The sequence below is a fragment of the Eumetopias jubatus genome, unplaced genomic scaffold (assembly GCF_037043125.1).
Source record: "Eumetopias jubatus isolate StellerSeaLion01/CBP00866 unplaced genomic scaffold, mEumJub1_p1.0 scaffold_9, whole genome shotgun sequence".
In the NCBI taxonomy this organism is placed as follows: Eukaryota; Metazoa; Chordata; class Mammalia; order Carnivora; family Otariidae; genus Eumetopias; species Eumetopias jubatus.
This window is the reverse complement of record NW_028274815.1, coordinates 100,465,309-100,480,136: the sequence shown is the minus strand read 5'-3', so window position 1 is coordinate 100,480,136 and position 14,828 is coordinate 100,465,309. Positions and strand designations below refer to the sequence as shown.

At 37.0% G+C, this 14,828-nt stretch overlaps 1 protein-coding gene and 1 pseudogene across 2 annotated transcripts in view; one reads left to right on the top strand and one right to left on the bottom strand.

Annotated features, from left to right (window-relative positions):
- The window catches only part of MACROD2 (mono-ADP ribosylhydrolase 2), a 2,087,069-nt gene that overhangs the window by 768,112 nt on the left and 1,304,129 nt on the right, over positions 1-14,828 (top strand). The window lies entirely within an intron of this gene.
- Positions 1,262-1,504, bottom strand: LOC114216394 (NADH dehydrogenase [ubiquinone] 1 alpha subcomplex subunit 1 pseudogene; annotated as a pseudogene).

The window sequence follows — 14,828 nt, the reverse complement described above, 5'->3', positions numbered from 1 at the left end:
CCCCCCCCCCACCCACCATTGTAATCTGAACTTATCTCAAGGGCTTCTTAACAGGGGAAACCCAAGTAAAGATATGCATCTATTCAAATCTTGTCTCTTCTTCTACCTCTAGCCCAATTCCATAGGTTTCAAAGGTTCTTCCTGACCTACTAGAACTCATGCTCATAAAGCTGCTCTGGACCTTCATGGCATTTGTCGTGAGGACCAGTTAAATGCAAACTGCATGTAGTGATTCATGTTCTTACCTTTGTGTCCCTCCTCCTTCCAGTCACAAAAGGGACTGCCAAAAGTCAGGAACTTTTTTCTTGTGTTGCTTTGGTTTTATTTTTAATGTTCCTCAGTGCCTAGGGTGAAACTAGCACAGACTATACACATGGAATAAGTCTTCATTGAATGAATAATGTAGTCTTAATAGACCCATACCCCCCAGGCCAGATTTTGCCAATGTCAGGCATCTCTTCTCTCTTCTTCAGTTTCTTTGCCTTTTAATTAACTTTCCATTAGTCTTCTAGTTCTTGGTGACCTCCTGAGGGCCTGGCAGTCAGAAGGTTACAGACCAGGCCATCCAGTTTGTTATAGGGGTAATATAAAGAAATGCTCTCTCTGGTCACACTTTCAGAACATTTCAGGCAAATTGGCAGAAATAAGTGGGAATGCAAATGTGTGGGGAAGTAGCAATTTGAATTTTCAATTTTTATCTAATCCTTTTAATTCTAAATTCATCCATAGCGTTGTTTTATTGTCAAAATTATATGAATTTAAAAACAAACTCAAGTATTAATGATTCCAAATGTTTTGCTTCAAATATTTTTTCACATTTTCCCCGTGAGATGAAGTCTCTTTGTTTCTTTGTTTTCTTGCTCTGTCTCTCTCTCTCTGTTTGGAATCCACCTGATCGAAATACAAATTTTAAATTTTAAAATTCTCTATTTTATTTTGGTTAAATATCTCATATGGTTAAAAGCTTGTAGATGAATTCAAGTGAGTGAAACTGACAGCTTATGGTTTTGTTTAGCAAATGACTATTTCTTCTTCTCAAATTAAATGCTGAGGCTCCCATTTTTACTTTCTTTGTGAAATGAGGACGAGTACTTGTGGCCTCTGTCTTCCAAGACTTTCAGCAACTGAGGGCATTGTTACTTATTCTGAGAGTTTAAAAACAGGGAAATATTTTTTTTTTTTTACTTTTTTGTTGTTTTTATTATGCACTACATTAATACACTGCATAATCTTCTAGAAGGGGTAGAGGAGTATGACTGAGTTATTTTTCATCAATCGGGAAAATGCTTCCTTGATCGATATTCTCCAAACCCTTTGACACGTGGTAACGATTAACTCCAAAGACCCGCCCAAATCTTTGCATCAAACTCCACTGATATGGATAATAGGCAACCCTTTTCTCCATGCCCACGTTACTGAACCTGTGGATGTGCGCCATGGCTATGCCGCGGATGACCAAGCACACGGCCATGATGCCGATCCCGGGCAGGATCTCGAACCACATCGCAGCGCAGTTGCCAGAGCCAAACCTTGCCTTCCCGGGCCTGTAAAGGTGATGCGGCCTCCAAAAACAGGGAAACTTTTCTTCCCCCCTCAACAGTGTAGCACTCTATTTGTCATTTGTTTGAACCTGTTTAGTGAGTACTGATTTTGTAAAATATATTCCCAAAAGCTTGTTTCTCGAATTCAGTTCTTTTTGAACTGTGCACAACTTGGTTGGGCAGAAGAGGCCTCCCCGTTTGCTCTGCTTTATTCTTCCTAAATGGACTTTGTCACTGTCCCTCCGGTTGTCTCCAGAGTTCGTCACAGATGATCTCCTTTTGTTGGCAGAAAGCAGGCAGCGCAGGAGACTGCAGGGCACAATTGCCGAAAGGTTCCTCTTTCAATTCAGGTTTCTTTCTAATTTTAACTTATTTGGTGCTGCTGTGGAAAAGCTGTTTGCCTGAAATAAGGAGAATAAATACATGATACCCTACATATGGAGTTCACAAAATAGGATGCAGAAATCTAGAAGCTAAAATTTAGATCTAAGGCACAAATTCTCTTTTCTTCTTCCCCTCCTTCCTTTTTATTCTCTTTTTTCTCTCAGTTGATAGGACGGACAGGGTTGGCAAGAGTGAAAGAAGAGGATGCGAGATCTTACGCATTTGTTTATTCCTCTCCGTTTGAAACGTGATGATGCAGGATTGAGCGTCATTCTATCAGCTTCTAAAAGACTGAGGCGGCAGCCATGTGGAATGAGCTTCCTGATCTTTGCAGAGTCCAGAAGCTTTCATGGAAGAGCACTGAGAGCAAAAGCCTACCCCTCACCCAGGAGACCCACAGGGACAGGGCCCAGTAGTTTTGTTGAGGTTCCCTGCATTAGAACCAAGGTATACTGGCTCTAAATATGAAAAAATTTGAATAGAATTCTATATATATATTTTTACATGTGTATTACATCTTAACATTTCCACAGAAGACTCTCAGTTTTCTTTCTGAAGGTATTAAGGCTGGGACTGTGTTTCTGTTAGGTAGAGAAAATGTATCACTCTGTCCCGCCTCCCTAGAGCTGTCTTGATTTTTAGGTTTACTGTAGCTTTCAGTGCTGAGCCCCTTCCAGGGTGAGAGTTTCTTCCTCTGTGAAGCTCACTCACCACAGGCGCAAAGATCAGAGTTGAATTCCCTGCTTCTACCAGTATCGTGTTCAGACTCAGCAGGCACATTTTTTTACTTTTGACTGGAAACTTGTAACCAAACCACATATATGTAAATATGATAGGGAAGAAGGTCATCGCAACTATTCAAACAAGTCATGGGCCCACACAAGAGAAAGATGAACTTCTCTATCATTAGCAGTTCACACATAGAGCAGATACTCAGTTACATATTATCTTAGGTTCTACATTAAAACAATGCTAATAATAGCATTCAAGTTAATAAAAATGCTCATATATCTAACAACTAGAAATTTTTAGTTATATGAAGGCAATATAGCCTAGTGGTAAAGAACTCTCTAGATTTGGAAACCTTGATTTGAGCCTTGTCTTTTCATGTAACCAGCTGTATACACTTAGGAAATTACTGAGCTCTGGACTTTAGTTTCCTCATCTATAAAACAGACACATAAGGATTGTTCAGAGGATTAAATGAGATGACATGTATGACATTTACCACAGTACCCGAAACTCACTAAGCATATCAATATTAGCTAGCGGTAGCATTTCAGTCACTTTCCTGTTTATTATGACATTTCATCTTCCTGACAACCTTACAGTGTAATATATACCGGGGTGGACAATTTTTTTCTGTAAAGGGCCAGATAGTAAACATATTTGGCTTTGTGGACCATTCAGTTTCTTTTGTAGCTAACTCAGCTCTGCCCCCTGTAGTGTGAAAGAAGCCAAAGAATATAAATGAAGGAATGCATCTGTGTTCCAATAAAACTTTATTTACAAAAAGAGGTGGCAAGCAGATTTGGCCCGGGGACTGTAATTTGCTGATTCTTGGTAACTCCCTATTTGCTATTATCTGTATTTTGTAAATAAGAACATGGAAACAGATTGTTAGGAGATTGCCTATGAGCCCATTGCTAATTAGAGGTACATGTCAGAGTAACATATATTGTTCATTTTTCAGTTCAGGCTTTCCCGCAGAACAGTTTATGATGGCCATTTCTTATCTAGTGATCATCTGCATTGCCTGAGAAAGACTTGTTTGCATTATTGGTTAGAATGTGGGGCTCCTATGAGCATTCTGTTTTTACTTTGTTTTATGGCCAAGTCTTCAACTTCAAAGGTCAAGACAACCTTCTTGCTAGATGCAAATCCATCAAAAGAAGAAATGGGCAAAGGCAGATGCCTACATCAGTCCTAACCAAGATTATGTGGAGAAATGTAGAGCCTCAAATCAGTTTTCAAGACTTGTATTTAGTTAGGGCACCTGGGTGGCTCAGATGGTTAAGCGTCTGCCTTGGGCTTAGGTCATGATCCCAGGGTCCTGGGATCGAGTCCCGCATCAGGCTCCCTGCTTCTCGCTCTGCCTTTCTCTCTCTCTCTCTCTCTGTCGTTCATGAATAAATAAACAAAATCTTAAAAAAAAAAAAGACTTGTATCTAGTTATAATGGAATGTATTTTTTCATTCAAAAGTGTATTTCTGGGTTCTGTATCTTTAAAAGAAGGGGCTAATTGGGATATGGATCAAAATACTGAAAAAAAATTAAGGTACTTTTATGGAATAAGTTCTAACTTTAGAGTTTTGTGTTTTTTGTTTTGTTTTGTTTTGTTTTGGTTCTAAAAGATATCCCTAAGAGAGGAGCATGGAGTCTGGCTTGGGCAAAGTCTTTTACACATGGTTCTAGGATGCACGCTCATTCATACACACTGTCTCACACACACCCACACTCAAAGCTCTTTTTGTTTCTCAGTCTCTCTGTCATACATAGACACACTCATACATGAAGTAAAGAGAATATTTGGGTGTCTAAAAGCAAATATTCTCCAAATCCTCAGAGTCTCCTCTTTAGAGCTTACCTCAGGCTATTATTGTGATTCAACTTATATGTATTTAGATTCAAATTAAATAGGCTTGGCATCAAATTTCTCAACCTACCACAAATTAGAAGCAATAAATAGGGAAAAGAGTATTGTTAGTAAAGGGTGATTGCCTGCAGCTAGAGGTGGGCTGATGTTTGGATCCCAAAGGAGTAACCAGAAAGCTGAAAAACCATACTATGATACCTACTGACTCTATTACTGTTGTATAATATACATTATACTCTGATTATTTAACAGAAATATTATAGTATCTTTTAGGATTATGCTGCTCTAAAGTTGTTCTAACAATTAGAAGTTTTGACCTTTAACATTTAAAATCCAGTTTTCTGGAAATTCACTGGAGTCTAACCCTACTTTTTCTGAAGTTGGATAAATATGTTATAGTCTAAAATTCACCTTATAAACACATTTCTTAATTGATCAACTATATTTATGTTCATTTATATATTTCTTCATGCCAGACATAGTTAGAAATAGCTCTTTACTGAGCTGAGTGATATTGGATCTAATGTAAAGAAACTTAGTACAGGACAGATCTAGGGACAGCAGCAGTCAGAAGAAAATTTACAACTTAATGAGGCACCTTGACTACCTCTGAGAATGAGGAAGTAAAGAAGTCCTGGAATGGCCTAAGCAGAGGCTTCAGCTATACTTAGTTGATAAAAATGGTTACCGCAATCAGTAGGAAAACACAGCATGTGTTAGGGCTGGGCCTGCCCTTCTGAACATGTATTCCCATTTTATTTTCTCAGTCTTGGGCTGGTGACAGTCAATAAATATTCAATAATCCCCTTTAACTGAACTTGTAAAACATGAAGTTTAATGCCTTAAATAGCATTTTAAAAATCAAATTCATAGTAAGGGTGCAGTAAATATTTGGTTTGCAATTTCATCTTGTATAATGGGGAAAAAAAAGTAAGCATGGGGTTCATTGCCATATATGTAGAATTCCTAAAATAGTTATTGCTTCAATAAATACTCATAGAAGAGCAGCTCAAGTTTCAGATTTTTACATGTTACTGACTGAGAGACTCCCTTCAGGGAAAATTTAAAAGTTAAAGTATCTTTTAACATGATTCAGAAATACAGTTTTCTTGACATACTGTGTTTGACCCTAGTTTCTACCTCTTTGGGACACTCTCTCCTCATTGCCATTTTGTGTTCTGTTGCTTTGTCCATACAATGCAACTTATTATACTTTTATATTATTTAGTTTCATTTTTACTACCTTTACTTACTCATTCATTAATTCTAACTGCCAGTATATATTTAAAAAAAACCCTTCTAAACAAACAAATGCCATTGAGCTCAGTAAACATTTTTCAGAATTGATAATCCACTTTCTGCCTCCACATCTAAGCATACAATTATTTTTTAAAAGTGGAGTCCTCATAGGCTCCTCACCTAAGGGTTCACAGTCTCATTGATCAGCTTCTGCCATCTGTCTGAGAGGGTTCCATATTAGCTTCTCCCAAATGGAGAGATTTTCATACCAAGTATTTTGTAGTTAAAATTGAGAGAGAGCATGCAATCATTTTTATATTTTCCTAAATTATACCCAAGTTTAGTACCAGGTTATAAATTTGAGCTGAGACTTGTTTGTACTCTAAGAATTGAGAAAGTTGCTCAGATTTCTCTGGAGTGGGTCACAAGTTTTCTTCCTGGATGTTTGTTCAGAATAGACAGCCATCTTTGATTTATTGGAGTCTCTTGTTAAAGCATAATTACAACTTCTAAAACAATCCTTTTGACATCAATTTCAGCTTTTTTTTTAATTGAAAGAAAAGAGGAATGAATTATGTCTTCATCTTCATTCTGTAGTTCTTGAATAATTTTCAGTGTTGTTGAAGAAGTTAGAAACACCCAAGTTAATTATTATATAGGTTTTGCAAAAGCAGAGTGTATGAATTATTAGTCATGCTGAAGAAACTCATTTTTCTTGAAACATTGAAAGATGTTATTAATCCTAAAGACTAGGTATATTTCCAGAGACTTAACAAATATAATTAGGCTCCCTGTTACAAATGGGGTCCATATCCATGATGAGGTTTCTTTGTTTCCCTATCAGAACTGACCTAGTGTTTGTCAGCATGGTCAGTAAACTAAATGGGGTCCATAGCTCTAGCCTTGCTTTCTGGCAAGTCTCTGTCCCTTTCTGGTATCCCCTAAACTCCTCCCTTCCCCCAAGTGTTTCCACTTGACTTACTGAAACAGTTGCATTGTTCTTTTGCCCAAATCCCAAGCATTCCCCAGAGAGCTGTTTTCACTTTCTGTAGAGCACTTTCAGTTTATCCCTGTAAGAGAATAGTTTTTGAGTTTGGCACTTAGTCTATTTATTTTTCATTCTAATAGGAATCACTTCGGAGCTAGCTAAGCCACCTTTAGTCGGCTACTTAAGTGCTGCCCAGACCTCTTCCATCTGTATGAAACACTCACTTTTTCATGTCAGAAGTTTAATGAAACTAGAGAATTCTTTAAAATAACAATAATAATGAAAGACTAATAGATTCAGGGAATTTTCACATGTATCTTTTCAAGGCTGGGTCTATTTTGCTAAAATTTTGAGGGTTTTATTTTTTTTAATATGCCCCCAGGTTAGAATCACATAAATTAGTCAAACGTCTATCTCTTTGGATTAAAAATACACACTGATTTCATTCCTACACTTCCATATAGAGAAATTCTTTTTAATGGAATTTATGTATCCGAATGCCAGTGATACATAAAAATTAGTATGCATTATTTAAAATAAATTAATAGATTTATTGGTAAGCAGCCATATAGCAGTGCTTGCTTGTTTTCATGTGACATTAAATATTGCATATCTAAAAAGTGATAGATATTGACAATTGGAATTGGTTATCATTCTCTCTGTTTCTCACACCTGATACATATTGAATGCCTTGCATACCTACATTTCTTTAAGTGATTAGTCCTTGTTGGGACATTTAGAGAAGCTAATATCAAATGGGGCCAATCTTGATTTGACTATTTTACCACACCTCAGTACACAAAAGTTACAAATAAACATTACATGATGGTTTCAGACTTTGCACCAATTCAAAAAGATTTTAATGAGAAAGGCCAACCTTTCTTGTTTCTTGGGCATTCAGAAACTTTTTGTGGGTTTGAATTGTCACTGTCTCCTAATCTCTCAACTGTTTTTTTTCTCTTGCTTTCTAATCTTACTCAATTCACTGTGGGGAAGAGAATACAATAGAGGGATTAATGGCTCAGTACAGAGATGTTTGCTTACTGGACAATAGAAAAGGGAATTTTGTAGAAGTTCTTACCCTTCCTGTTTACATTCAATAATGTAACGGTATATTGAAAAGGTTGTCAATGGTGGTTGTATTTTTCCAATTGTGATTTCCAAAGTCTTATTGTTAGGTATTCATCAAATAAAGAAAGAGAGAAAGAAGAAAAGGAAGAGAGAAAAGAAAAAAACAAAAACGATGATAGATTTGAGAAGTCAGTGCAGTTACAAAGTGAGACTAAAGGAAGGACTAAAAGAAGTGTGTGTGCGTGCATTTGTCTGAACTTGCACATGAAATGCATTTACATATATAGAGTAGAGGTGATAAAAAGAGTTGAGGAGAAAGTATTCACTTTTTTTGCAAATAGTAATGACCACACAGCTTTCTAAGTGCTCACTGAGACTTAACATCTTTACATATAGTGTGCTGGGTAGCTATGGCTATCCGCATCTTTCAGATGAAGACATAGAGTCTTAGAGAGATGAGAAACTGATTAAAGATCTCTTACAGCATAAGTGGGTGAAGCAGGATTTGAATCCATATTATTTGTGACCTCAAAACCTCTTTTTTGTTTGTTGGTGAAACCACAGTTATTGGAGAGTGATGGTTGATATTACTCTGGAAATTTTGCCACATGTTACTCTGTGAATTTTGCAAATCTGATTAGAGTATGTGTAGACCTCCAAAACCCCTCCCTACTGACAAAGGTAAAGGTAAAGCATATCTCAGAGCAAACTTTAAGCCATGCTTATCCACTGACAACCTACAAATGTACAAAGCATTGTGCCGGTACTAAGAAAGGCAGAAAGAAAGAAATACACGGCATGTGCCTTGCCACCAGCACCTTATTAGCTAGATGAAGAAATAAAGCATATACATATGAAAAGCTAAAGACAACTCTTATCAATTAATAATTTGATATAGCACAGAACAAATCATGATTGATTGCCAAATAACATGAAATGCGTGTGGAAGAAGCTGAGTGATCTGTATTGGAATTCTTAACGGAACACAAGGTATTTAATCTGGATGGGAATGGATGGGCAGAATTTAGAAAGTAAAGGACAAAGGTGGGAGCTTAATTCAGGCCACAACACAAGTGTAAAGAGAGGCAGCAGGAGACAAAAGTTATCCCAAGTGGGTCCAAGGATACAAACAAAAACAAGGAGATAAGTAAACCATTTTGGATAGAGAAGAACTTGGACAAATAGAAAGGAGAGATGTGAGCTAAGAAGTAGGTCGAGGTCACCGTATCAGCTGTTGAGGGCCAGCATAGCCTGAACCTGTTGCTCTAAAGGTGAGGCAAGTGGACAGAAGTAGGAAGGTTACATAGAGTTGTGCTTTAAGAAAAGTGTTCAGGCAGTGGAGGAGAGAGGATGAATGTCAAAAGAGTGAGGCCGCTCGTGTAGGTCTACTGCAGTGGGGCAGACCTTGAGCTTACCATGTATACTTCTCACCACTGCTGCTTAGCCTGCTGCATACTAAGAGCCCCCAACTCATCTCCCCATCTAGTCACCTCACCGTGGCCAGAGTAATCTTTGTAATACATCATTTGCTTGTAACCTCCAACAAAAACTCTCAATATGGCCTATAATAGTATTCTTATTTTCATTTCTGTGTCCTGCCCTTAAACATGGCCTACAAGATGGGGCTTTTCCACTCTCTCTCAGGTCTTATCTTCCACCTTGTTCACCCTTTTTCTCTAGGCATGTTGGATTAAAAAAAAAAGTCTCCTCCTCTTTGTGTTTATCACATTCCCTCCCACTGTGGGTCCTTTGCATATGGTATCCCCTCTTCCTGAAATGCTCTTCTTTCTCCACTGTCTTGTCCATTCCTACTTATCTTTCAGATCAACCCAATCTTCTTTCAAGACCTCCTTGACTAGTGTCAAATTTTTCATTGAAGTATCTCATAGATGTGTGTATCTCTCTCTCCTTTGTTGCTTTTATTATATATGCACTTTCTACCTTTATCTGATTATTTGATTACTGTTGGTTTTCTCCCAGAGACCACAGTTTGGTTTTGCTTTCCACTGAAGTTCAGAATCTAGCATATGCCTAGTCCCTAGTAGACTCTTACTAAATGCGTAGTGTGTTTGTGGAGGGGGGTGTGTGTGACAAACTGTGATTAAAATCTAGGATGTTTTTGAAAATTTCTGTATTTGAAGGCTTCAGGTATTGGAAATATTATTACTTTTAAGTAACTTTGGCATTGATTTTTTTTTTTTAAAGGAAATGTTACATAGTCAGTGGTAGAATTACAGTCTCAAATTATAGACTGATATGTTAGCAGTAGGGCTAAGATTGCACTTTTTGGTCTGCCTCACATTCTTCCAGCCTGGATGTCAGCAAACATCCTGTTGGGATATAAAGTTGCACCAAAATGCCCAGAACCTCTGGAGAAAAAAATACGGCCCTTTCCAATTGTCGTATCCGCTCAGACATTGTCAACGTTTCCGAGCCTTAGGAGAACCAAAACAAGGCAGGATTTCTAGTTTTTACAGATTTTAAAGTAAGGCTTAGGGTCTGTGAGACAAAAGGGAACAATTTTTGTTGTACTTTTTAAGTTAAACATAAACTGAGAGTGAGAAAACACAGAAATCACACAACTTGGAATTCACTTAAAGACAATCCAGCTGCAACTGCATTATTCAGGATCCTTTTGCTGCTAAAACAGAAAAATGATACTTAACCAATCAGGATGAAATGTCAATTTGAGAGGAAGGGAATGTGAAACTTTCATAAATCATCCAAACACCAAGAAATCTGTTACATTCTGATTTCCAACCTGCTCTGTTGCTGTGAAAACTTACTCTCATAACTCAGCTCTCTGAACACTACATATTCATGCAATTATAATTATTTCTGAAAGGTGGACTCTGTAGTGAGATGAGGGAGTTTTCCTTTAGTCGGCTTAGAGTTTTTCCAAAGAAAACAGTCACATCCTAAGAGTCCTGCTCTTTGGAATGATTTTGCTTTACTGTATCGAAATTTCTCTTCATGACCTAAACCAAAGACATTTTTTATGTGAGGTGGCAGTTGTCTTGGGACATGTCTCTATGGTGTTTGTTAAATTGAAGTTCATCTTTTCAGGCCCATCCTTTATTTATTTATTTATTTCAGTAGTTTGCTGGCAGAATCAAAGACCTTGCTTCATTACCCTTGCAAGGTGGAGCAGAACTGGTAGGGTGATCACAGGGGAGTGAGCAGGCTCCAACATTTCTTGAAAAGACCATTTCCATTTCATTGGCAGAGGGACCCCATCCTGTGTTGCAGCCACTTCTTAATTCTTTCTGCCATTGGTTCAGAGGGTCAGGCTTTTGTGGGGAGGGATTATTTGTTTCTTGAAAATCCACCAAGGTTCTTTCTCCTCTCTCCTTTTCCTCTTTCTTTTGTGGCCTGGAACAATATAATGTTAGTGATTTTTTTCAGTTTCTGACTTGCAGAAAATCCATCTATCATTGGAAAAATGTAGTTAAATTTAATACCGCAGCTCTAGGTGAGATAGAAGTGAAGGTGGCTTAACATGTGAAGTGGGTAAAAAAAAATGTGTAATTGAAACAGTATGATGTTGATGAGGCGGTTTGTGAGGCTGTCAGGAGGCATTATAATATGCTGATGAGCGGGACCAGCTTCCTAGCTCTGCTCTAAGCATAGGCTCCATTATATTCGGAGGGGGAAAGGAACCTGGCATATTAATTGGCTTTGTTTTTTAGAGATACAGGTGAAGACTTTTTACTTTTGGTTTCTGAAAAGAAATTTGCAACATGTCCTAAAATCATGTTTAATCTTGAGTGTCAGCTGACAACCGTAAGAAATGAAAACCCATCATTTATTTTTAAAATTTAAAACAAAAAGATATGTTGAGTATTATTATACGCACCAACTCTAGAAATCCTCATTTTATGTAAACTAACCTGCCTATGAAAGCTCTTCTTTTCTTTCTTTCTTATTTTTTGCAGTTTATTATTGTTATGTTAATCACCATACATTACATCATTAGTTTTTGATGTAGTGTTCCATGATTCATTGTTTGTGTATAACACCCAGTGCTCCATGCAGAACGGGCCCTCTTTAATACCCATCACCAGGCTAACCCATCCTCCCACCCCCCTCCCCTCTAGAACCCTCAGTTTGTTTTTCAGAGTCCATGCTGAATAAAAATAGTTAATTTAATAAAAGTACTGTAAACAAATTAAAGTACTATAAAATTTGAAATACAGAACTTATACTATGTTTTTTTTCTGTTTTGTTTTGGAATTTTATAGTTCTTTGCATAATTGATATGTTTCTTGCACAATCATCAGCAAGTTATTCAGGATGTGTCTATCAAAATTTCTGTCTGTCTGTCCCTTCTCTTAAGGGCTGTTTGTGTGTGTGCATTGGGGGATGGAGGTGAAACTGGATGTGGGTGGTAGGAGTAAATATTAATGAACTTCAAATATTTCTTTCCTTTAAAAAAATGAAATATTAGGTCTTAAAGCAAAAGTATTCACTTAAAAATCTTATAAAATGCTGTACTTTATTTTCATTTTCTAATCTCTAAGTTATTAGCAGATTGCTATATTGAATACCTTTCGTGTGGTTTTTCATTTAACATTTCCAAACACCCTTAAGGGATAGCTATTCATTAACTGAGGAGTGCCTAACCTTTTTCAGAGAGAGGATTAAATTTTCATTTCCCTCAAGATTTAAGATGACCAACAAGAGGATAACGAAGTGGAGCTTTGGGGAAGTGGGGAAAGATTGAAGACAGGTAGGAGAACTGACCCTTGAGTCACTGGGATATTGGGAGGTGATTTTCAGTTACTTGCCTGGGTTTCTAGAAAACCAGAGGCCAGAGATTTGGAAAGGTGCCTTCATGGCTTTTGACCTGTGGAAATAACTGTGGACTTAGCTGAAGCTAGTTGGAACCAGATGAGAAAGTAGAGTGATATATAAGGCAGGAAGGAGTAATTATTTTCCCTAAATACATAGTCCAAGATAGTACCTTTCAAAAAAAATACACACACAGACAAAAGCATGCACATATATACACAATATATGTGAATTTATACATATGTGTATATATTAATATGTCAACATTACAAGAAGACACAGTATTAGAAGAAACACTATAGTCCATGTGGTTCAGACATCAGTGTAATAAGACTGAGGCAGAGAGAGAAGCTGGTCAGTGAGTAGATGTCTTTTAGCCTCCCCCTCATGCAGTGGTGCAGAAGCCCCAACTCTCACATAGAGTCTGTTCCCAGAAATCCAACCAGTCTATGCCTTTCAGGCTGACGGAAGGAGCTGCAGATCTTATAATTCATGGAGTCTGGGTTCTCGTTCACCACAAATCATGGTTTCCTGCGTGGGAAACCTTGTTTAGGAATTTAAATTATCAGAGAATCAGAGCAGCCTGAAACAGTCATGCTTGATAGTTGAGTTTCTAGGAAATCATTACGAGAAACAAAGTTGTATTGTTTGGAAACTTTTCCAGAAAATGATAGAATAAGTAATATAATTCTCTGGTAAGGACACGGTCTCACCACAGAAAAAAAAGGAAGTTCAGCTCTAACACACGTTTCTTTTATCTAGGTTTATTCATTCTTTTTGTCTTTGTTTTCTTTAAATAAAAAAAATATAAAGAGGAAATGATAGCCTCTTGTCTAGAATGCTCATACTTTTTACACTTTAGAAGAAAATTCACTTTATGTCTGAATCTAAGTATTTATTACATATTCCAAAGAAAAATAAGCTCTTCTGCCTACTTGAAAATCTCATTTCAGAGCCCCCTTTTGCCCACAATATCAACTTTTGTTGATATTTTTCTCCTATATAGTGATGACTATACAATGGGTATAATAATTTGATACTTGTAAGTCTTAGGCTTCAGTAAAAACCACAAACTTTATATATTATGACTATATACCTAATTGATCTTTATACTAAGTTGCAGTACTTTTAATAGATTCAGTTAATATATCATATGTAGTTATGTTTTGAGTAGATTGAGTGAATTACTTTTTGTTAAAGGAAGTAAGTAAATTTAAAAATATGTATTTCCTCTTTGTAAGCCCTTGGCACAGTTGGTTTGGGGAAGGTCTCCCACCAACCAGGCGTTGAACATTCATCATGAGTAATTTGCTGTTTTGGTTGATAGAGTTGTCATATTATAGTCATTTCCTCCTTTAGTTAGTGTTTTAGCCTAAAGGCAGTAGAGTTATGTTTTTTTAGACTGATTCATTTCCCAGCTGCCAAGCAACTTCTTTTAACCACATTTACAAATTGCTGGATGCATCTGCATACACACATAATGAATTGATAAATATTAGATGAAAGATATGCTGAAATAAATTGAAAGTTAAAACTCGTGGCGTATATTCACATTTAGATCAATCTAGAAGATGTGTTTAAAATAGAAGTATATCTTTCAGTTCTATAAGGAGTGTCTATTGGGGCAAGCACAATTAATCTTGGCGTAAACGTGAGAAATAATTGTTTAGTGTCTATTGTTTGGCTGCCTAGATTACTGCAAAAGCCTGTGAGTGATCCCACTAAATGTATGGACTTAATGGAGCTTCCTGAATTGTCTTACTTTAGTAGGTTGCTTCCATATTCAAAACATTTTGATGGCTTTTTATGTCCTTAAAATGAAGTTGAAATTTCTAAGCTTGACATTCAAAACACTCCTAAATTTAGACCAAATTTATCTTCCTAATAACCCCATGACCATCTTAGACAATTTCAACCAAAGTGGGCTTTTTCTTCCTGCTTGCATTGCCCTAGCCTTGCAGTATCTTTTTGTCTAATTCTGCCCTTCTATTAAGGGTCACTGTGATATAAAGAATGTAAACTTAGGTCTGTGACACACCAGAATTCTAAACTGGGCTCTTTCTTCTACTAAGTAGGTAAACTTGAGCAAACAAATTCTTCCCTGTGGAGCTTAGCTCCTAACTCTGTACAGGTATATCAGTTAGCTATTGGCACAATAATGTAACCAACAACCACAAAAACTTAGTGGCATAAAATAAATGTTATTTCTCATGCATCT